At 42.0% G+C, this 23,151-nt stretch overlaps 1 long non-coding RNA gene across 2 annotated transcripts in view; it reads right to left on the bottom strand.

Annotated features, from left to right (window-relative positions):
- Window positions 1-5,368: 5,368 nt before the first annotated feature.
- The window catches only part of LOC135981139 (uncharacterized), a 41,496-nt gene continuing 23,713 nt past the window's right edge, over window positions 5,369-23,151 (bottom strand). The window contains exons 4-5 of one of the 2 annotated variants that reach the window (XR_010598101.1): window positions 19,460-19,523; window positions 5,369-6,894 (exon numbers count right to left, since the gene is read on the bottom strand). This is a non-coding gene — a long non-coding RNA (uncharacterized LOC135981139). Of the gene's footprint in view, window positions 6,895-18,599; window positions 19,524-23,151 lie in introns of those variants that run through there. The other variant, XR_010598100.1, reaches the window with a different exon arrangement.

Genomic DNA, 23,151 nt, shown 5'->3' with positions numbered 1-23,151 from the left:
TCTGCAGTAAAACCTCTGAATTTTCAGAGTGGAGATCCTGTAGCAAACATACAATATCCCCTCTGTTGTTTAATTTGATTTTACATTCAATTTATGCTGCCCCTGCATTGAAAGCGTTCAGTGTTCTGCAGACTATGGCTAATGTTTTGTGTATTATACAATTTACCATGGGGAAGCTGGAGGTTTTGGCAGTTTGGTAGGGGACATTTGGAGCTTTTGGCACCTGGCAAGGTTTTGGGAGACTGCTTGGGTTTGTGGGATAGCATGTTAGCTGGATGGTAAGGAGTGAAATAGTTAACAATAGTCAGTAAAATGTGCATCCGTAGACGACATCACTGCATTGTTTGAAACACAGTTCACTTTTGGAATCTTTTCTTCAGTGCCATGAGGACAAGAAACTATTTAAATAAATAAAACATAGACTTTTGAACACCATCCTGTGGCAAGAGAGTATTCTGCAGCAATTTTCATAACTGGGGAATCAAAGTACACAGGGTCCTGATAGCAAGGAAACCTTGGGACGGCTTGGCTACCTGCAAGAAGACCCTGTTCCTCTATGTTGCCACCTGGCCACCTGTGACTCTCTCTTGATGGGTATGTCTTCAATGCAAAGTCAGCCCAGCCTTTTAGTTGTCTGTTGCCTCTAATTTCCCTCCCATCTAGATACACACAAACCTCTCACCGGAGTTTAGTGGTACTTTCAACCTGGGCTAGCCGGTATGGCCGGACGTATGGGTTAGAGCCTGGGTTCCTTTCACTCTGGCTGGTAACCCACCCACTTTGCAATGAGGATGCAGGTGCCGTCACTCAACTTCGGATAGTCCCCCACTACCTTCCCACAATTCCCCCGTCTAACCAGAAGGATAGACAAGTTCCCCCATAATTCACTGGGAAAGAATCAAAGAATGGCTCAGCTTACTGCAGTGCTGAGAACCATAGCACATGCCTCCCAGAAATCCTAGAGAGACACAGGGAAGTGCACCACTAATGAGGACACAGGAACTCTGCTATGGCTGCTCACCCCTGGGCTAGGTTAACCTGGGTGCTAATCACCTCGATTAACACAGTGAAGAATACCCTCAGAGCGGAACCAGGCTGACAGGGATTAACATGTTGACAGCTTCTCCCAGAACCTCCACTTAAAACCACATGGAAGCGGGGAGGCAGCAAAATTATAACAGCCATCTCAGGCCGTGTTAATATTTCCAAGGACTCACTGTTGGGTTTGGGGAAGGCAGAAAAGGAGTTATTGGCTCCTAGCCTACCCTATTTGCAGACTGTTGACCCCACAAAAGGCTTCTGCACAGACAAACATTGCCACAAAGGCTGCTTCCCCCATTAACTCCTTTCTTGTAGAAGAGAGTCAGTTCTCTTCATGTCTAGTTCTGAAGGGGACAATCAGGCCCAGTAGCAGGAAGTACTCAACATCTTACAAGAAATCATGTTCATGTGAAATGTCCAGCCCTGTTTTGCAGATTCAAACAGTTTGGAAAGTTCAGATAAGGTTTGTGGAGTCATCTGAAATGTTTAATGCTTACCTGAACGGCAATGAACTTCAAAAACTTTATGATGTTCATCCATCACTACATGTACGTGTGTGTGTGTGTGTGTGGGGGGGGGGGTGAGTGAGTGAGAGAATGCACACATGTCTTTGAACAAATAATTAAGAATGTATGGTGTTTCAAGCAGGCTTTATGGCATGTTTACCAGAAGAAATGTTGCCAGATTAATTGAATTTTAGTGTGGAGGGGGGGAATTGCTCCATATTTCCTCCATTCTGTAGTAATTCAATTTCTGGTGCTGACTGCTAGAGACTACTTTAGGCTGACTGCTCACAGTAGCATCTGGCTGCTCTGTGGGAATTTTAAAAAATGATCTCCAAACTGTGAAAAAGAGGAAGAATTAATAAAAGCCAGCAAAGTGCTTGGTTAGTAGAGCTTCTCGCAGTGAACACATCAGTGTCTGAAGGAATCCTAGTTGTGAAGCTCCACATCAGGAAAACTTTATTAATTTCCAGTGTAGCACACAATTTAATATAATTGCAAATAAAACTTCTTATAAATAAGCCTCAACGTTTCTTGTGGTCTGGTAATTTCCCAATATTGCACCTCAAACTAATCAGGTAAAATGTGATAATCCCAGTGGGAAGCAAAATCTAATTATTTTAGTCAAGCAATGCAAAATAAAACAAAAGCAAATCCTCATCAGAGTGTACAGGATGGGGGCAATTTCCAGATTACATCAGCATAGGGAATCCAACCTAAAGGGGCAGAAACAGTTTATATCCAAAAACCTGCTAACCATGTCTTATCATGTTCACTACTTTATCGTAATTAAGTCACTTACATTTTGGTTCTCTTTTAAATCTTTTTTTCTCATTTAGTTGCCCCCACAGTTGTGAAGGATTCACAATTTGACATCAGAAGAAAGTGAGCTTTCCTCTATTTAGGGCCCGATTTGGCAAAAATTTACTTGTGTGACTAGCCCTCCCTCATGTTCTTTGCACGGTGGGATTATGCTTTTTTTCCATTGTATATTCTTCGGGGCAGGGACTGTCTCTTTGTTATGTGTTTGAACAGCACTGTTTGCGATGGGGCTAGGCCTCTCAGCACTACTTCGGCACAAACAGTGAATAATAATGACAATCCCTTCTCCCACTACCTCAGCTTGGGTGGACTTCGAACCAGTCTGTCTGGGATTGCTGTGCAATACAAAGAGAAGCTGTCAAATTCAAATTATTCGATTTGCGCTCTACTGTGAAACCATAAATCAATCTATTTTTGAGAAAAACTGGGCTCAAGTTGGCTTGCAAGGTTCATGATGCTTAGTGACCCTTTCAGCAAACATTGCTTGAGCTCTGAGTGTGTTAAAATAAAAGCAAATCAGACAACTTTCATGAGATTTCGTGTTTCATTGGGGATATTCCCCACCAGCACTGGTGAACAACACTACTTTTGCACAAAGGTGGTGATCTTACGTCTAAGTTGAAAGATATATTCAGATGATTACTAAGGCCCTGCTTCAGAAAAGCTGTGAAGTACGGATAGGATATCACTTCAGCATGTGATTAAGTAGGGATGCTTTCCTGAATTAGATGTTTAGTCTCTGAGCAATTTGCAGCAGGGACCATTGTTTTATGTCTGTTTACAGTACACAGTGGGGTCCTGATCCCTGAATGAGGTTGTAGGAACTGCCACCATACAAATACATAATAAATGATTGTGGAAGAGGCTTCAGTTATTCCTATTGACAGCACTCCTTGACAAATGCCAGCCTGGTCAAAACATTGGAATCAATCCAGGCTTTTTCCAAATGAAGATATTCACGTAATCTTATTCTTCCTTTCAAACTAAGTTTTGAGTTTTTCCTTTTTGTAGTAAGTTAGTGCTGAATGTATCTGAGAACCACTCATATGAGTAAGGCTGCAGCATCAGGCCCTTAAGCAGCAATAATCAACAAATAGAAAGGCAGATAGGGTCTGTTCCCGCTCCCACTGGGGTCAATGGCAGAAATTTCATTGGGCATAACTCTCCTTCCACACTGAAATCAGAATAATTTTATTGATATCAATGTACAATCAGTCTGAGACCAAAATCCATCCCATTGACATCAATGGAAGCAAGTTTGGGCCAGAAATTTGCATCACACCTTACAACGGTGCAGCACAATTGCATTCATTCAACCAAGGATCACAGTATGAGGCCTTGTCTACAATACACAAATTACTTGTGGCTGACAGCAAGTATCTGCAATGGGTGCAGCTGAACCAGTGCTGCACATGGTTTAGTACAGCTAAACAAATTGTTCAGGACAGCTTTAGGGACCAGCATGAGAAAGGAAGGATGACCCAGTGGTTAGGGTACCAGCTGGGGACTCAGATGAGCTGAGTTCAACTCCTTGCTCCACTGCAGGCTTCCTGAGTGACTGGGGCAAGTCATTTAGCATCTCTGTGACACAGCTCCCCATCTGTAAGTCAGGATAACAGCACTGCCCAACCTCACAAAGGTGTTGTGAGGATAAATTCATTAAAGATTGTGAGATGTTCAGATATGATGGTAATTGGCACATGTAAGTACCTAAGAGTTTATATACTGTGACAAGATGGTCGATATAGTATGGTGGGTCCTGCGCTTTTCTTGGTGGGGGGGGGCTAAAATACCACCCCTTACCCCTGCTCTTGGGGCACGAAGGGCCCCACTAGTGGCCCAGGAAGGTGGTAAAGGAGGGAAGCGGGGGAGGGGTCTGGGTTTGCTCCTCACTCTGAGTCCCAGCCCCTCTCAACCCCTGCAGGTTCTTACCCTCTTCTCCCTTGGGTGGAGTACCTTCAGGTCCTTAAACGCTGGTGCAGGGTCTCCCTTACGCCAGTTTTCTGTTCCTCCAAGTCTACCAGCATGCCTCCAGGCTCCAGTCCACTCTCCTTCTTCCTTCCCCCTGACTGCCTGAAGCAGGGGGTTTTATTAGGTTTCTAATAGGGCCTTAATTGATTACAGGTGCTCCAATTAACCTGTAGCAACCCTCCCTAGTCTACAGGGAACCACGCCTTAATTAACCTAGGGTTTATATACTTCCCTTCTACCACTTCCCACTGCTCCCTGGCCCTCCTGTATCACAATACACATGGAGACACTCAGGAACCTTAAGATGAATTAAATAAAGGAGCATAAGTTAAAGTGCATTTAATTCCCCCTGGTGGATGCTCTTATTCAGAAGCAAAATGGTCTTAGTTCACCATAGTTTAGTTTTAATTTATGCATATTAACTTCAAGTCTTTAGTTAATTCAGCATAACTCCCTGTGTAGACAAGCCTTTAGATCAGGGGTTCCCAAACTTGGTTCACGGCTTGTTCAGGGTAAGCCCCTGGCGGGCCGCAAGACACTTTGTTTACCTGAGATTCCACAGGCACGGCCACTTGCAGCTCCCAGTCAATTCCTGGCCAATGGGAGCTGCGAGCAGCCATACCTGCGGTCACTTAGATAAAAAAAAGTGTCTCGTAGTCTGCCAAGGGTTTACCCTGAACAAGCCGTGAACCAAGTTTGGGAACCCCTGTTTTAGATAGAAGCAACTTATTGAAAAAAATGCTAAGCAAAGCCTGGAAAGCTGCTAGCTGCTTGTCTCAAGAAAACTGCTAAGTGCCTTATATATTGTAATCATTCCAGTTCGCATATGCTCTTTTTATTTGTTTAGGTACTGGCAGCTTGGCAGACAATACAAAGACAATGAATGAAAACTGTACATTGGTTTCTGTATTATGAATATTTACAAAAAGAAAAGGAAAAAAGCCCCCCAAAAGGAAAATAAAAGAGGAAAACAGAACAATTTAAAGTTGAATGTGTTCTACATTTACTTTGTTAGTTGCATGATAGCATTTATGGAGCTATGCCTTAAATTAGAAAAGCACTGAAGCACAGACTTAGCTTTATGTACGTGGTGAAGTCCCATTAGTATCAATCAAACTTAAGCACATACCTATGTGTTTTCCTGAAAAGGGAGGCTTTCCTGAATTAAGGCCTTAGTTTGTAGGTATTTGTATCTATGAAATGCACATTACTCCTAGCATTTGCCTATATATTTCATAAGAACATAAGAACGGCCATACTGGGTCAGACCAATGGTCCATCTAGCCCAGTATCCTGTCTACCGACAATGGCCAATGCCAGGTGCCCCAGAGGGAGTGGACCAACAGGCAATGATCAAGTGATCTCTCTCCTGCCATCCATCTCCATCCTCTGACAAACAGAGGCTAGGGACACCATTCCTTACCCATCCTGGCTAATAGCCATTAATGGACTTAACCACCATGAATTTATCCAGTTCTCTTTTAAATGCTGTTATAGTCCTAGCCTTCACAACCTCCTCAGGTAAGGAGTTCCACAAGTTGACTGTGCGCTGCGTGAAGAACTTCCTTGTATTTTTTTTTAAACCTGCTGCCTATTAATTTCATTTGGTGACCCCTAGTTCTTGCATTATGGGAATAAGTAAATAACTTTTCCTTATCCACTTTCTCCACATCACTCATGATTTTATATACCTCTATCATATCCCCCCTTAGTCTCCTCTTTTCCAAGCTGAAGAGTCCTAGCCTCTTTAATCTCTCCTCATATGGGACCCATTCCAACCCCCTAATCATTTTAGTTGCCCTTTTCTGAACCTTTTCTAGTGCCAGTATATCTTTTTTTTAGATGAGGAGACCACATCTGTACGCAGTATTCGAGATGTGGGCGTACCATCGATTTATATAAGGGCAATAATATATTCAAAATATATTTCAAAGCAAATATTTGGAGATCAATTTCATGGAGAGGGCGGGGACCTCAGTATCATTAATGTACAAGGAGTTACCATTTACCTGATTATATTAATGATATGAGTTTACACTAATGGCAGGCTAGGAGAAGGTTTTGTAGGTCCTTTTCTAAGTATTCCAGAGTGAGGATTTGGTTTTGGTGAAAATGGAAATAATTTTTAAAACAGGTCAAACAACTCAACAAACAAGTCTATCACTTAATGATATCAGCTGATTTGTAATTAGGATGCCTCTTTCTCCTGGTTCACGACCCATCCTCTGAGTTGTTCAGTCCTCCTTTTCCTCAGAAGTTTGCTTTTTTGTTTGTTTTTTAAATATACACTCCTTACACTGACTATTTGGACACAAAGAAATATATACAAGCTCACCAGACAGTTTCTGAATCTTCAGACGACAAGGTAAGAGCAATGGATGTCATGAACCTCATTCTAACGGTGACTGGGTATTTGTCCCTGTTATCGTTTTACTTTTATATTAGATCAAGTCTTACCTACTTTGACAGTGAGGCAGAAGACATGATGTCTGAAATGTTATTTTGCTGCAAAAACCCAAAGCAGGTTGTTTTCCCCTTCAGGTTGAAAGATGGTTTTCTGTGGAAACATTAAAATAAAAACAGCCTGTCATTTTCTCTGGAAATTTTAAGCCAAAGTGCAACATATTCTGCATAAAAAAACCAAGCAAACAAAAAAGTAAACTCTGAAAATAAGAATTTTCCCCAGTTTTACTGCCAGTGAGACTTTTTTTTTCATAGCTCTAGGCACATACTGTATACATGCAACTGAAGCAGAATGTGAGGCCAGCTTGGAAGGCAACATAAAAATAATGTTTTGGGTAGTAATGAGAGATGTAGATATGATTTGAGCAGCAATTAATAGTGGGTTCAAAGCCAGAACTTCATGGGTAGCAAATGTATTTCTTTTAAACCACAGTGACAAATAACTGCTTCTAAAAAAGACAATATGTAGGTTAATACATAAATCACACACATTCCCATCATACTTAGAGATATGGCATGTTACATAAGATGAGGTAACATTGCCATCAGGTCATACAGCAATCTATATTTTAAACTCTTCTTTTCATATTTGTTTAAAAGGTACATGAAAAACGGGTGACTTTCTGACAGAACAACAGCAGTTAGTAAGCATTCGGCTGCCAGCATGTTTCTGGCTTTGACTCTGTTTCTCTTCAGTTTTGTTTTGTCCCCTTGCATTTGGAAGCATGAAGTGGGCCGGATTCATTAGATGAGAGTGGCAGCTCCGTGGGCAGCCAAACAAACTGTTAAAAGGCTTTCAGTTTATTTAATTCATTTGTGTTATTGTGATCACTACATAGCTCAGCACTGAATGCACAGCAGCATGTTTCAATGCCTGGAAGTAAAAGTGATTCGTGTGAGTGTATGAGAGAGAGACACTATGAATTAAATATTTATTCATTATTCAGATGTATCACCTGGGATTAACTACAATACTGTGTGAACCTAATTCAGAGCTCCTTCTGAAACACAATTTCCCATGGACTTAAATTCACTTGAATTTCTTGTACAAGGAGTGTTAGATCCGACCCAATGTAACAGAGAAATCTACACACCCAAATAACTATGGGCCAGATTCAGGCACATTAATACTTTATTCCATGAGCAGATCCACTATGGAGTAAGGTACTACTCTGGAGTTTGGGCAAGATTGTGATAGACTTTCTTATTAAATATCTAACTCTTTACATTTAAAAAGCGACTTACTCCATTAATGAGAATTAATTATTAGAAAAGTATTACTGATGAAGTGTATGTAGAAGACAAAGCAAAGGTAATAAAATTGTTAAGTCTCAGGGGTCAAATGCTTTTCAGACCATTACTGTCAGAGGGACAGCTCTGTAACTTAGAAAAAAGAACGGGAGTTGCTTATGTAGCTGTGAGCTTTCCTCGAGCTTGTCTAATTTTTTCAAAGGAAGTTAGTGAATTGACCAACCCTCTGAAGAAGATACCTCATCTGACAGCTATCAAACATGTACAAGCAAGTTTCCAAGCAGGGGCAGCTGTTGTGTCTGCAAAACCCCACATTTATCCACGCAAATTAGGTAGTTAGGATCACAGGAGCCTGACTTACACAAGCAAATGATCATTTGTGTGGGCAAATATAGGTATTATAGAAAGCACAAGTGTATGTGCATTTTCAGGTGATTAATCTTGGTTTGTTCATTTCAACGTATAGTCCTAACTGTGAAATGAAAAGGTTTTTTACTTGTCAGGACTTGCAATCAGGTTTGTCTCTTTCAATGGTTGATGAACAACATCAAAAACAGTTCAGGAAACTGCAGTCATTGCACTGCTTCAGGTGCATGGGATGTGGGAAACAGACTGAGACACATCAGACATTAGTTCTTTGGCCAGCTCTGCTTCTGATTCACCTTGACAGGGTGAAGTTTGGCCCTAACACTCCATTTCTATTTAAACAATTGTATTATAACTTGTGTGTGTGTGTTAAGAAGGGAAGAATGGATATTGATAACAACTGTGCTATTCACTAATGGCATGTCTATACTGCCCCGCAGTTCGGACTAAGGGGGTGTGAAGAGCAGGGCTAGCCAATGTGCTGTCCTGTAACTCCCCCATGCAGATACTATAGTCTGAGGTCCCAAGCTCACACTAGTGTAGTCCTCTTTGACTACTATTCACAGTTATTCACACCCCCTTAGTTCAAACTCCAGGACAGTATAGACATGCCATTAGATGTTTGAAAGATCCAGCTGCTGGCCTGGCCAGGTGGGAGGGACCTCTGGGGGGAGGAGGAGGGGCTGGGGGGCCTGTGGCAAAAGTGGACTGGTCAGGGCCCCTTGGTCCCCCATATTCCGGCCCCCCTGCAAGTACACCACTTCCGAAGGGAACAATTTATGGCTAAAGTAAAGGATTCTTCTTCTTCCATTTCTTGGGACAGCACAGCCTTCAGACCAATGTCGGAGGCATCCGTCTGCAGGACAAAAGATTTTGAGAAAGGGTGGAATAAGATGGGCTCAGAAATCAGTTGGTCTTTCAATTTCTTGAAGGCTGGTTGTGCAGTCCCAACCTCCAACAATTCATTGACCCGCAGCATTGGGTTGATGTCAGATATGGACATTGCATTGACCTTCTGGAAGTCTAAGCAGAATCTGGTTGTCAAGTACTGTTTAGGTACCATAACCATAGGGCTTCACTGCTAGCTGTTAGTCCTTGACCACCCCCAGGTTTAACATAGCTTGGAGTTCCTTCTGTACTGTTTCCCACCTATGTCTTGGCAAAAGTTCTCTCTTACCTTTTCCCCTGGTTTGGTCATTATATGATGAAACACTAAGTGAGTTTGTCCTGGAACCCACAGAAAAGGTCACCAAAAGGGACTGGGAGAATTTTTGAATCTGCTGTTTTTGTTCTACCTGCAGATGTTCTCCTACTGGGACTAGGTCAGAGATGGAGGTCTATGGGGACCTGGGACCCAAATTCCTGTTCTGGGGGAAACAACATTACCAGAGGCCTTCCCAAACTTTCTAGGCCTTTAGCAGGTCGACATGGTATGCCTTAGTATCTTTCATCTTATCAGATTGACAAATGGCATAGTTTACTGCTCCAATTAGTGTGATCATGTCAAAGGGGCCTTGCCATCTGGCCAACAATTTGGATTTCTAGGTGGGAAGCAGAAGTAACACCCAGTCCCCTGGTTGGAACTCATGAGCATAGGTTCCCTTGTTGTATGCTTGTGTATGTCCCTGTCGCACCTTGACTAGATTATCTCTTGCAAACTTGTATAAGGCCTTTAACTTCTCTCTCAGTTGTAGCATACACTGTACCAAGTTCATGGCCTTGGAACTTTGTTCCTCCCACACCTCCTGAAGGAGCTCTAGTATTCCCCTTGGCTGTCCCCCATATAGCAATTTGAATGGAGAGAACCCCGTTGATGCCTGAGGTACTTTGCAGATGATGAACAGGAGTGGCAGAATTAATTGGTCCCACTGGTGAGATTCCAAAACTACGAACTTCTGCAGCATACTTTGCAAGATCTTATTAAATCTTTCTACCAGTCCATCAGATTGAGGGTGTCAAACCAACATTCTTAAGGTTTTTATTTTCAACAGACTACATAGTTCCCTCATAAATCAGAACATAAAGTTGGTGCCCTGATCTGTGATTATTTCCCAAGGGATCCCCACCCAAGCAAATATTTTCATGAGCTCTGAGACAAGGGCCATTGCCTTTGTGGAGCTGAGTGAATCACCTTGGGGTATTGCATGGCATTGTCTAATATGACTTGTATGTGCTGGAATCCAGCTGCACTCTTTTTTTCCAGGGAGTCCACCAGGTCCATGCCAATCCTCTCAAATAGCGTCCCTACCTGGGGGAGAGGTATCAGCGAAGCCCAGGGTACCTTCCTTTAATTTGCCCACCGAAATTCTGGGCAGGAGATGCCTTACTCTTGCACCTCTTGGTGGATGCCTGGTCAATAAAAATGAAGAGTCACTCGGTTGAGTATTTTCTCCTAACCAAGGTGTCCCACACAGGCTATGACGTGTGCTAGGCATAGTAGTTTTCTGCAGTATTTCTTTTGGATAATCAGCTGCATTTTAACTTCTCCCATCAGGTGGTATTTCTCTGCTTTCTATATTTTCTCTCCCTCTAGCTTAAAGTGTAGCTAGGGCTTCAGGAGTTGAGGTACTATCACCTCACCATTGACCCACATGACCTGTTCATAGGCTCATCCCAACGTTAAGTTATTTCTTTGTTCTAACACAAAATGTGTGTTGTCTGAAAATATGTCAGTCTCTGGTGGCTCACTCTTGTTTTCCCCACTGGGGAAAAACCCACCCTGCCCCAGTCGAGGCATCTTCTGTGGAGTCGATGTTTCGTCTCCTGGGTATTCTTGCACACCTTCACCTGCTAAGGCTTGCAGATCTGCCATCTCTCCATATCCAGTGTCACTGTTGGTCTCTCCAGGGGCTCCTTGTTCTCAGACCTCATTAGGTCTCTAAAAAACCTCCAATCTTGCCTGATTATCACTGTATATGCAAGGTTTGGGGCTACCTTACCACACTGATCTCCTTACTGTGGTGTCGCACCCTGAACTGCACCTTCTTTGTGAGGTAAGGGCACACATCCCCATGGAAGCATTGCAAATAGAAGGTGCCCGTGGGAACTGCTTCAGCCTCCCCCACCCCCACACACACACTTGCCCTCCCAAACATCTGGCAGGACCCAGAGTATATTAATCCTTGCACCTCTATGCCATTGACCCACATGGATATTAATAGTTTCATTAGACCCCTCCTGCAGGCCTTAGATTCAGCCACCCATATTTGGTTGTAGAAGCAGTCCGTGTATGGGCAATCATGACAGAAGTGGCTGGCTCCCCCAATGCCTGTCTTTGAGGGGGCTCTGTCTGGTCTTCTGCAGCTCCCACCCACTTCCGGGAGGGGCTGCACCCCAAAACCCCTACATTTCTTAATCCTTGGTCCTATTGGAGATGCATCCCCACCTGCCACTCTTGAACTGCAACTCTATCTTTGCTGGGCCCAGGAGGCCCTGTCCTTCTGAACCCCCCACACTCCTTCTCACTCTCCCTTCCATTGTCTGGGCTGGTTGAGGCAGGGCTGGACAAGCTCCAGGTGTCTCCTCCTGGGCCCTTTGGGGATTTGGTAATTCTCAGCCAAGATTATGGCCTCAGAAAGGATTTCAGGATGGCAGGGCATCACCCACTCTCTTCCTCTGGCTGAGAGAATTGGTGTAAACTTTTCTAGGACAATTCTTTTTACCTGGGCTCCCATCTTTTCATTGGGTTGGAGCCACCACCTGCAGTGTTCTCTCAGGTGGTAAGCCACCTCCCATAGTCACACCGTGGGTGAGAACTTTTCCTGTCAAAAATCGCTAGCAGTATGTCTTGACGGAAACATCAATGGCATCTAGGATAGCAGGCTTAAAGTAGAGGAGAGTCTTGTACAGCCACTGTGTTGAGACCCCAGTACACTGCCTGGGCCACTCCTGTCAAGTAGGGTGCTTTCTTCGCCCAATGCTGTTCTACCACTTCTGTAACCTTAGTGTGGGGTCTGTAAACCCCATCACACAATTTGATTACTTTACAAAAGCAGAATGCCCTATTGCGCACTTCACAGATAAGTACAAAAACACATTAGATTATTATTATTGCTATTAATTATGTCACTTTGACACATAGCACAAGCCACCCTGTACTTGTATTAATCAAGAATTTCTGACCATGTCCTTATAAAGATCAATAAATTTTATGACTTTGAGACCCTACATTTGTTTACACCATACTGTAGCTTTGTGATATCACTGAAGATGCAAGCGCCTAAAGGCTTTAAAATGATTAAATGTTTGGCAGGAATTTGATTTTGAACAGCCACTTTGTTTTGCTGGGGATGTTTTGTTTTTGTTTGGAACACCAGCCATTTTCCTATTTCAAATTTTGACCTAATACAGGGGTCTCATTGTTCAGGTCACTATGAGCAACCAAACACAAGAGGTGGTATTTTCAAAATTGCTTAGTGTTGGCCTAACTCTGCTGAATTAAATTAATAGTAAAAGTCAATAGGAGCAGAGTTTGCCAACAACGAGTGTTTTTGAAAATCCGACCCCAAATTGGCCATAACTGGGCATGTCATAGGTAGTGCAGGGAAATCATGACCCAACACACTTATGGTGGGTATTGAACTATCTGCTTATCACTATTCTCCAAAGGGATATCATCATACCTTCACCATACTGATCCCTGAGTACTGAGTTCTCCGCAACTTTGGAATTTGTAGGAATGAAGGCTCAGCAAGCAGCAGCGGCTCCAGGCACCAGGTGCATGGGATGTTGGGAAACAGACTGAGACTCATAAGACATTAGTTCTTTGGCCAGTTCTGCTTCTAAGTCACCTTGACAGAGTGAAGTTTGGCCCTAACACTCCATTTCTACTTCAACACTTGTATTATAACTTGTGTGTGTGTTAAGAAGGGAAGAATGGATATTGATAACAACTGTGCTATTCACTAATGGCATGTCTATACTGCCCCGCAGTTCGGACTGGGGTGGCAAGCCGTGGGGGGGATCCTGCCGGTCCCTTGCGAGGGCGGCAGTCAGGCAGCCTTCGGTGGCTTGTCTGCAGGAGGTCGAATCCGCAGGACCGGGGACCTCCTGCAGGCAAGCTGCCAAAGGCCAAAGGCAGCCTGCCTGCCGTGTTTGGGGCAGCAAAAAAGCCCCTGTCAGCAAGAGAACAATGATGACCCACTAGCTGCTGGAGATCAGGTAATGGGGCAATAGAATCACAATTGCTGACTAATACAATACTATATTATTTTGTCCATTTCAATCAGGGCCGGCTCCAGGTTTTTTGCCGCCCCAAGCAAAAAAAAAAAAAAAAAAGCCAGAGTGCCACCGCCAAAGCAAAAAACAACAACAAAAAACGGAGTGCCGCCCCTTGAAAAGAGCTGCCCCCAAAGGGCCGGAATGCCACCCCTTGAGAAGTGCCACCCCAAGCACACGCTTGGAACGCTGGTGCCTAGAGCTGGCCCTGATTTCAATGCTTGTTAAAAGTCCAGTGCTGCAAAGAGCTGAGCACTTCCAATGAGCTGAGTTCTCTCAAGCCCTTCTGACTTCATTGTAAATTTAAGGCACTCGGCCCTTGTAAAACCTGTCCCTAGGCTGGAGGAAATAGCTTAGAGGTGTTAACCTCTGCTTTATTGAAATGCTTAGACTCCCTAAAAGCAGAAATTCATATCCATGCAGATTCTACTTACTCTATTTATCTTTGCGAGATATGTTGTATTCTCAGGGTGTTTTAAGATGAGACCTTTCTACTAGGACAAACAAATGTCATGGCACTTTTCACAGATGTCAAGGTTTATCTCACTATCCTTGTACAAAATATTATCTTCCTCACGTCTATTTTGCACAGTCCTTTATAATGCTTGCCCAGAAACAACTACATTTCTATAGTACTGTCTATACATTAAGGCTTTTGTAGAATTCTTTGGGAATAACAGAGCTGAATAAATATATTATTATTCCTTTGGGTTTGTGAGAAGAGTGAAAGAGCTTCTCCACTGAGGAAACTGGACTAGCAGAACAGTGATACATCATCATCAGTGACATGAATTAATGATAGAAAAAACTTGAATGTACCTTATACTAAATTCCATACTATACAGTGAATCCTAATAACAGAAAGAAGCAATTTGTACTCTTTGGCATTTGTACTTAAGGGAGCATAAGGTGATGAGACTTCCTCCTTCCCCTCAACTTTAAGACTCTTCCTAATGTTTGGACAGGGTTGTAGTTTTTATTGTTCCTTGTATCTAGTATTGCTTCTGGAGCTAGATTCCCTATAGGGAATGGGGATAGCTAGTGTGACAGCTGAGTCATGGCCTTACTCTACATCAGTATTGGCAAGCATAGCTGGGTGTGGGGGGAGGAAGGAGCAAAGGGATTCACATTGACCATCTTCAAAGGCACAGAAGTCGCTCTGCTCCCCCTTTGTTAGCAGAGCCATTGACAGGACTTGACATGTTTTTAGTTTCAATTTTTAGTGCTTTCTTAAATCCCCAGATCCTGGAGTCAGGTGATTATGTGGGAGCATCAGGTTTCTTTTCTCTTCTTTTTTTTTTCTTTTTTTTTTTTTCAAATGAGCTAAGTTTCCAGCCCTCATGGTTGTGGAGAAAATCTGGGAAATGTGAACCTGAGAGACTCAGGAAACAGAAGGCAAATTAAAAATTTGGGCTTTAAATGGCTCAGACCCTTTGTAGATCTGGCCCATTGCATTCAAATAGCTCCTTTTGGGATGCTGTGCCTTTGGGATGAGACTGTCAAACAGAATTGAGTCCTCATCATCCACTGCCTATAGGACAGGATAGGAGAAGACACTTTTTGGTTCTGAGTGTGGCAATTCTAGAGCTTGTTCAAGTAATTTCCTCTTGTATGTCTTTAGAAGGATCTTTTTATAGCTAGAGCAATGGACTTTGCCTTCATTATCCATTAAAATGCATTTAATAAGGTATTTGTTAATTTTTCTTTTAAATTCATGCTATTAGCTTGTTTGAAAACAGACTTTTTTTCTTTTGGTTGACTCATTAGCACTGAAATGCCATTTGTAGAAAAGCCCAAGAAAGGCAAGTTTAGGTATTTGCTGACTGTAAAAGCAGATAATTAAGGAAGGACTATAGATGATACAGAACACAATAGCTATAACAGATCCTAAAATAGTAATTAGGGATATGTTCTAGAGATGGGCAGACCTGTTTGAGTAAAATAAAAACTAATTCAAAGTGTCAACCAAAAACTGAAGAGACCTTTCTTGAAAGTCTAAACAAAACACCTGGGACAAGCATGGCTACAACAACATTAAAATTAAAAAGAAAAAAGAAAAATTTAATTATCTACTTTATGTGGATCTTCTTAGTTTTGGCATAGCTTAAAGAAATCAGTATGGCACTCTTGTAAGCAAACATCCTGTAGGTCTTAATAAAGATGAAGCCAAAGGGGTTCTACAGACATTAACTCTAGCCTATACAATTTAAACCTATACAATTTCAAAGCAAACCTATTCTATGGAATTTTTGAGACACCCAGTAAAAATTTATTGCAGGGATGTTATTCTCTAATAAATTCTATCGGAGGGCTCAAAAACTAGAAAAAGTTTGCTGCCACCAGTGTAGTCCTTTAGGTGTCTATAATGGGTTCAGAGTTCAATCATACATATAATTTATTCAGCCCGAGTTATAGCTATCTTGTTACTCATGTTTCTCTTTGCCTTTCTGTCTATCCATTCCCACCTTAATTTCAACTGTTATATTCTTCTGTTAATAACCAGACTTTGAACAACTTCAGATAATTCTGGATATAGAAGTACCTACCTATCTGGGTAATGCACCCTAGCAATGCCACCTCTGGGGCTGTGTCCACTATGCTAAATGGCAGACAGTGTTGTTTGAGGGACTGCTTTTAAGAGCCATTCTGCTAAGAATAACTTCATTGAAGATGCCAGCAGTGGCTTCAGATAACTGATAGACTCATGTGGAAAAATTGAATGTTTTCAGGATAACTATTGGTAATCAAGTGGTTGAGGTATATCACAACTGACCTTTGCGAAGCTACAGATGAGTGTAAATCCTGGGAAGCACTCTCAATATAAGTTCTGTTCTCAAATACAAAATCATTCAGACATCAGCATTCACATTCAACCTACTCACAGAGAAAGAACAGATATGTGAAGAAATCTGTTTCTTATATTGGGCAAGAGGAAACAAGGAGACTACAATGATAATATCATCTTTAAAAGACACAGCTTTGCTGATGCCTTTTTCCTTGCCTGTGTGATTAAAGGTATGCTGGAAAGAGACCAAAAAAAAAGGGGGGGGGGGATTGAATTTGCAAAGAAACCTGGCACATAAAATACATTTGGATGTAAAATGTCTATGCAGTCCCAGGAGCTTCAGAGCTTTAGATAAGTCTCGGTAATAATGACAGCATATGTGAGTGAGTTTTAATTAAATTAGTAACCGAATTCTGTGCCATGGTATCATACATCACAGAGCCTTTAAACCACAAGTTTTCTCCTGGAGGCAATAATGCATTCAACTGGCAGCAAGCAAATAAAATAAATAAATAAAAAACAACAACAAATAAATACACACATTGATTGTCTCCAAGAAAAAAATATGGAGTTGCAGTCAAAGCACAGCTCAACTTTTTGTGCCAACCAGGGCATGTATCAGAATGTCTAAAATATAGGTTCTTTCTGACACTTAGTATCTAATCCACCTGACAAAGTGATACAGTCTGTGTGATCTCTAAGCCGAGCAACTGTAAAATAAAAAAGTGTTTACTATACTTCTATACCTCTGCCAAAATCTGGCAGGCACTGCATATATAATTAAGCACCTCCCTATCTTTAAACATACGAGTAGTCAACGGGACTATTTACATGTGTACGTACCCTACTGGCACTTGCTACCCTTACCTGGAAGTAGAAGGGAGGAGTAGAAGTTGACTGCCTCACAAGTTACTCTCTCATACTCTAAAGAGAGGTTGTGCTACAGCCTAATTATGACAGAAGCTGTAAAAAGCCTAGGTCTTTTACTGAAAAGGCCTATCAAAGTGAATAGCAAGTTATAGCCTGTTGTTTGTTATTAACAAGTTTATAAGATTCAATAGAGAATACAAGCCTGCTGTAGAATTCAGGAGGATGGTTCTAAAAAAGAAATCATCTCTATTAAAATCTAGCAGATTTTAAATGAACAGAAATTACAGAATTCCTATAAAGCCTCTAGGTTTCATTCCTATTGAATTCTATTGGATTTTCCATATGGGACTGTCCACACACTTATGTATGAATGCTGATGATGCAGCAATGATCTCTATGAATAATTGTGTGCAAAGTTTATTCATGCTCTTGGCCCAAATGTGGGTGGGCTGTACAGGGAGGGCACAGGAGGTCAGAAAAGATGTGTATACTAACATTTTAGGGAGATCAATGTGCTCTAGCATAGGGCTCTATTTCTGTTATTCCAAATGGTAGTTGGTTTAGAAGCTTTGTCCCCCTTGATTTTTTTTATTAATTATTAATTATTATTATATTTAACAGATGTTATAGGAACAATACTGAGTCTAATTCTGTTTTCATTGCCACTGCTTGTATACTAGCATAACACCATCACCTGCAGTGGAGTTAATCCTAAGCTATAACAGTGTGTGAAGTGAATTCAGACCAACATATCTTTCAACAATTAAAATGGCACTGCCTCACTACTGTATTGGAAGTGTAACATTTTCAAAAGTGCCTACATGACTTGTCAATCTAAGGCCCATTTTAAAAAGTGATAATTAGGTTTCCAAGTGCCTAAGAGGATATTTTTGAAATGCTCCTAAGTCCCAGGTCACTTCTGAAAATGGAAATGAGTCTCCTAAATCACTTAGGTGCTTTTGAACATTTTACCCTATGTCTCAGAGCACAAACCCTATGATTCTTTGATATTTAATTTAATTAGCTTTTTACCTTGCAACAGTAACTCTGCAATGAAACTGTACATTAGCAGTACTTTTGGGGTAAATTTTGTATCCAATGATAATACCTTTACTTTTATTCAGATACATGAATCAGATGATTAAAGAAGATGGATTGTACCCAAATTTTAATATCAACCAATGGTCAAGTTCTCAAAATTAACTAATTAGAAGAAACCCTGCTCTCCTGTTGATTTTGATGAGCAAGATTTAGAACCAACTTCAAGAACAATAAAAAACCATGAGAAGATTCCTGATATCCCCCTTTTAAACAAAACATGACATTTCAAACAAGTCCACCAAACATTCAGATGTTTTATTCCTGTAATGTTTTCACTCTGGTTCTTAGATGTTTTTGGAGGTGGAAATAGGAAATATAACAACAAAAGAAAATAAATCCATAAAGTGAAATTCATAGGGAAATGCATCCATGCACAGGGAAATACTGCACTACATCAGATATCAACAGATGGTTAACTGTGAATGGCTGTTGACTTTTAATGTTGACCATTGTTTAGCAGCAGTATAGGAAATATTGGTCCAAATCTTTATAAGATGAAGATCTAGTCTGCTGCTCATAGTTTGTCACTGCTGGTGTCACTTCTGGACATTTTTCAGAAAATAGAACTGCGAGGATTATGGCTGAGGGGCTGGGTTTGAAGGAAGAATTGTTGCCATTGTGATGTGACAGTAAGAACTGCTTTTTACTCAATGAAAACTGGAAATTGTACATCATTACCAGGTGTGGGGGGAGTGAGCAGATCAAATTAAAATCTCTCAGGAGTCTCAGGAACATTGGGGGTGAAGCATCTATCTGATCCAAGAACCATCCTACTAGGATGAATAGCTCAGAGAAAACTGACAGTTGGAAACCTGTTTCCTGGTGTATTTTACTACTGCCCTGAAATTGTGGTCCTTGGCAAGCTTGTGCTCTAGAATGCAACACAAACAATAGCAGAGTGGAACTCCATCCTGCCCACTAGCTAGGAGACCACTCATAGATGGGACTGTAATGGACCAGTCTGACCCTGCTCCTAGGCAGGTACATTTAATAGGAGTGAGGCAGATGTTCCCCCATTTCCCCTTACACCCCAGTCCAACCACACAATAGAAGGCAGGAGTTGGCCCACCTGGATGGTCGGTAGTGAATTCATCTTCAGGACACCAATTAAGCAGAAGGAGGACGAAGAAAAGCTGAGAAGGAAAGGGAAAAAAATTCAAAGTCAAACAACAATGGGCATATTGCTAATACGATATAATTTTTCAGATTTGCTAAAATGTTTAATTTTGTATTGGAAAATTTCACAAAGTAAAAATTACATTATTTGGCCTTTTCTAGCCAAGGCCATTATTATAGCTTCCTGACTTGGTGGGGGAGGGGAGAGATGCATAATTCACTGCTATATCCCTTGTCAAGAGAAATGATGGGTATTTTCCCTTACCAGTTGCTGGTGACCTTTAGAAGTTCACTTGCGATAGGGTGGTTGTGACTAGGAGTCTGATCTAGGAGGTGCTGAGCTCTCCTAGGAGTTTATGAGCTCCCTCAATTCCCACTTGAATCAATAAACATCGAGAGTGCTCAGAATCTTGCAGGATATATATTATTATTATTATTATTATCATCATTAGAGCTAATAATAATTGCAATATCTAAAGGCAGTAATCAAGAATTGGAGCTAACTATGAACACACATTAAAAAAAAGGTAGTTCTTGCTTCCAAGAGCTTACAGTTGACATCCTTGATATTGTAATTCACCTCGCGTATGCCATTCAGTGTCCCACTGGAGTTGATGGGGCACACATAATGAATTACAGGGTTGGGACTCAATCTGAGACCCCAGTTCTGCAAAGTGATATACATGCTTTACACTATGTGTTGTGAGTAGTCCAATGGGATAGTTGTTGTACAAGATAGCCCAATCAACCATTCTCCATTAATTGAGTTCTCCATTAAAAGGTACTCATATGCATAAGTGTTTGCAGGATCAGGGCCTAAGGTACTGAGTACTTTGCAGACACAGAGCTATGACAGAGACATTTATTGCTGTAGCTGTCGCTGTCCAGAGTTTTTGTTTTTTAATGAACACCTGTTGCAATGTATGCACACCCCGTCCCCCTGTTAGGGCAGGGCAGGACTGTGATACCACCACTGTTGCAGTCTCCCCAATAGACTTTAGGCTGAAAGCAGCCAGAGGCATTTCCAGCAGTCCTTACTTTCAGCGCAGCATAGCCTAGTGGCCAGAGTCAATTATAGCAACCCTTACATTCAGGGCAGCATGGTTTAGTGGCTAGAGTCAATATAACCACCCTCAGGTGCAGGGCAATATGGCCTAGTGGCCAGGGTCCATATAACAGCCCTCTGGTATGGGGTAATATGGCTCAATAGCTGGGGTCAATGTCACAACCCATGACCCAATGGACAGAGTCAATATCGCAGCTCCTAGGCATGGGGCAGTGAGGCCTAAGGGCCTGTATCTGGGGAGGAGGAAGGGACCGCCACCATGGCGATAGCAGCCCAGGTAGGGAGGCCTGGGCCCACCCGATTCCACCGAGCCTCGACCCAGGGCCCGGAAAGTGGCGGAGTGGTCCACCACTGGGTCAACAGGGACTCCCACCAAAACACGCTGACCTCACTCGGGTGTGAGGTACCACTCGTGCACCCTCCCTGGGTCACTTCCTACTGCATTTCCAGGCATTGTAGTCCATAGAATATCAGGGTCACCGGGCTCCTCAGTGTGGGTGATTCCCTGTGGCTCCGTCGGCTGCAGCCCTCCGATCTGGCTCTCAGGGTCTCCAGTTCCTGCAGGCAAAGGCTGTGAGGGCTCTTTGGCTGGAGCCTCCACCCAAGGTCCTTCCCCTCTGGCGGTCAGCCTAGAATGAGCTGGGCTGCTCCTTTTTATACTCAGGCAATAGTTGGCGCATGTCCAGCATGGTCTGAGGGGCAGGACTTCTGCTGCCCATAGTGTGGGGTTAACCCCCTCTTGTCCAGTGCGGGGTATGCAAACCCCACCACAACATTAAAGGTAGATGATGATTAGATTAATGATAGGATTCCAATTCCACACACATATCACCCAGTTCTTGCTATGTTTCTTTCTTTTTATCCCATAAACATGTCTTAATTGCATTTCATTTGCTTGAGGATATAAAAAAATTGTGGTAAACCTCTCTTTTACAAGAGTTCCAGAAAATTACACTTTCCCTTCCTCACTCTAGTGCAGCTACCTAGTTACATAACATAGCAAAGATATAGCTGTTTTCTTCTAGAGCTTTTTTTACTTTACTTTAGCTCTTGTACAAATTTCTTTCAGACATCTGCAAAACAACTGGACTGCTTGTTAGATTATTGCTGACATGTCTCCGTTATTCTAGATCTCTGAAAACTAACATGCAGAAGTAGGGTGGTGGTGGAATATTTTAAGCTTTGACTTACAAGGTTCACTGGCAAAAGAGCAGAGTTCTAATCATTCCTTGCTTTCAGTGGCTAACAATGGAGTATTTAATTAGCTACACCCACAAGGGATGTAAATTGCTAATAATTCCGACCCCAGGAGTGAAAGTTACTTAACAATAATTTCTTAAAACGTGTAAAGAATCCCAGAAACAAGCTTCTTCAGGATGCTCTTGCAGCCAAATGTCTGATCTTGTAGAGGTAGAAATCCTACTTGCCTCCAAGTATTGAAGACTGGTAAAACAATTTATCTGAAATGGCAGCACTGAAAGACTCATGTGCAAATGACAGCAAGAAATCAAAAGATTTCAGGAAATAGAGTCTTTGTTTTTAAACAGACAATTTTCCAATTTTTTTACCTAAAGGACAACATACAAAAATATCCTAAGTATTATTTTTCAGTAAATGTGTGTATCTCTGTTAGTAAATCTTCAATCAAATCTCTTGATCTATTTGGGGTTCTAGTAGGCTGTTCCACAACTTTCCAGCTTGAATCTTGAGAATGACAAGGGAAATCGCTGATTCACACTCTGAAATAAAGAATGTGTATGCAGTATATAATCTATATTTTGTGGACCAGATCATCAAAGCTATGTGTATGTCAATATGCATATACATTTGTGCACTTCTGTTTACACAAGCAATACCTGATCTGTGTGCAAATTAGATATTTACATATGCACAAGGCCAGGTAGGTTCCTAATTGTTTTGTTCCTACACGGACACCTGATTTGCAGGCAAATACCTGATAAATACATGTATAAATAAGGCACCAGACAACTGCCCCAGCTCTCACCTCCTCCTTGGTCTTTTGGCTTCTTCCTTTGTGTTTGCCTGCCACAGCCTGATAACATAATTCACTGCTCTCCAGATATCAACTACTTTGCTGTGTCCAGAGATTGACTTTATCCAGCCATGGTGACAGGATCAACCGGCATGTTCATACAAATCTTTCACCTGCTGATCATCCCTCTCTCAGATGTTAGAGCCCACCACCCACCAGGAGGAGCTTTCATTAACGTTTACACAAGAGTCTTTAATAAGTCTTGTTTGGGTGAGAGCCACATTACTAGTTTCTTTTAAGTAACTCTAGAAATTTCTCCTAGTCTTCCTGTCTCCAAAGTTGCTATGTCAAAAGCCCTAATGACTGCCATTATGTGATCATTTTTAGAAAGTTATTTTCTGCTGAATGTTTCAGGGCTGGGTTATTTAGTTTTGCTTGGGGATCTGCATAGGGCAGTGGTGGGCAACTGCACATGGCCCGTCAGGGTAATCTGCTTCAGGCCACCAGACAGTTTGTTTACATTTGCACGGCCGCCCGCAGCTCCCAGTGGCCATGGTTTGCTGTTCCCAATGGGAGCTGCGGGAAA

Source organism: Chrysemys picta, chromosome 2 (genome assembly GCF_011386835.1).
Source record: "Chrysemys picta bellii isolate R12L10 chromosome 2, ASM1138683v2, whole genome shotgun sequence".
Taxonomy (NCBI): Eukaryota; Metazoa; Chordata; order Testudines; family Emydidae; genus Chrysemys; species Chrysemys picta.
This window is presented reverse-complemented; position numbering and strand designations above follow the sequence as displayed.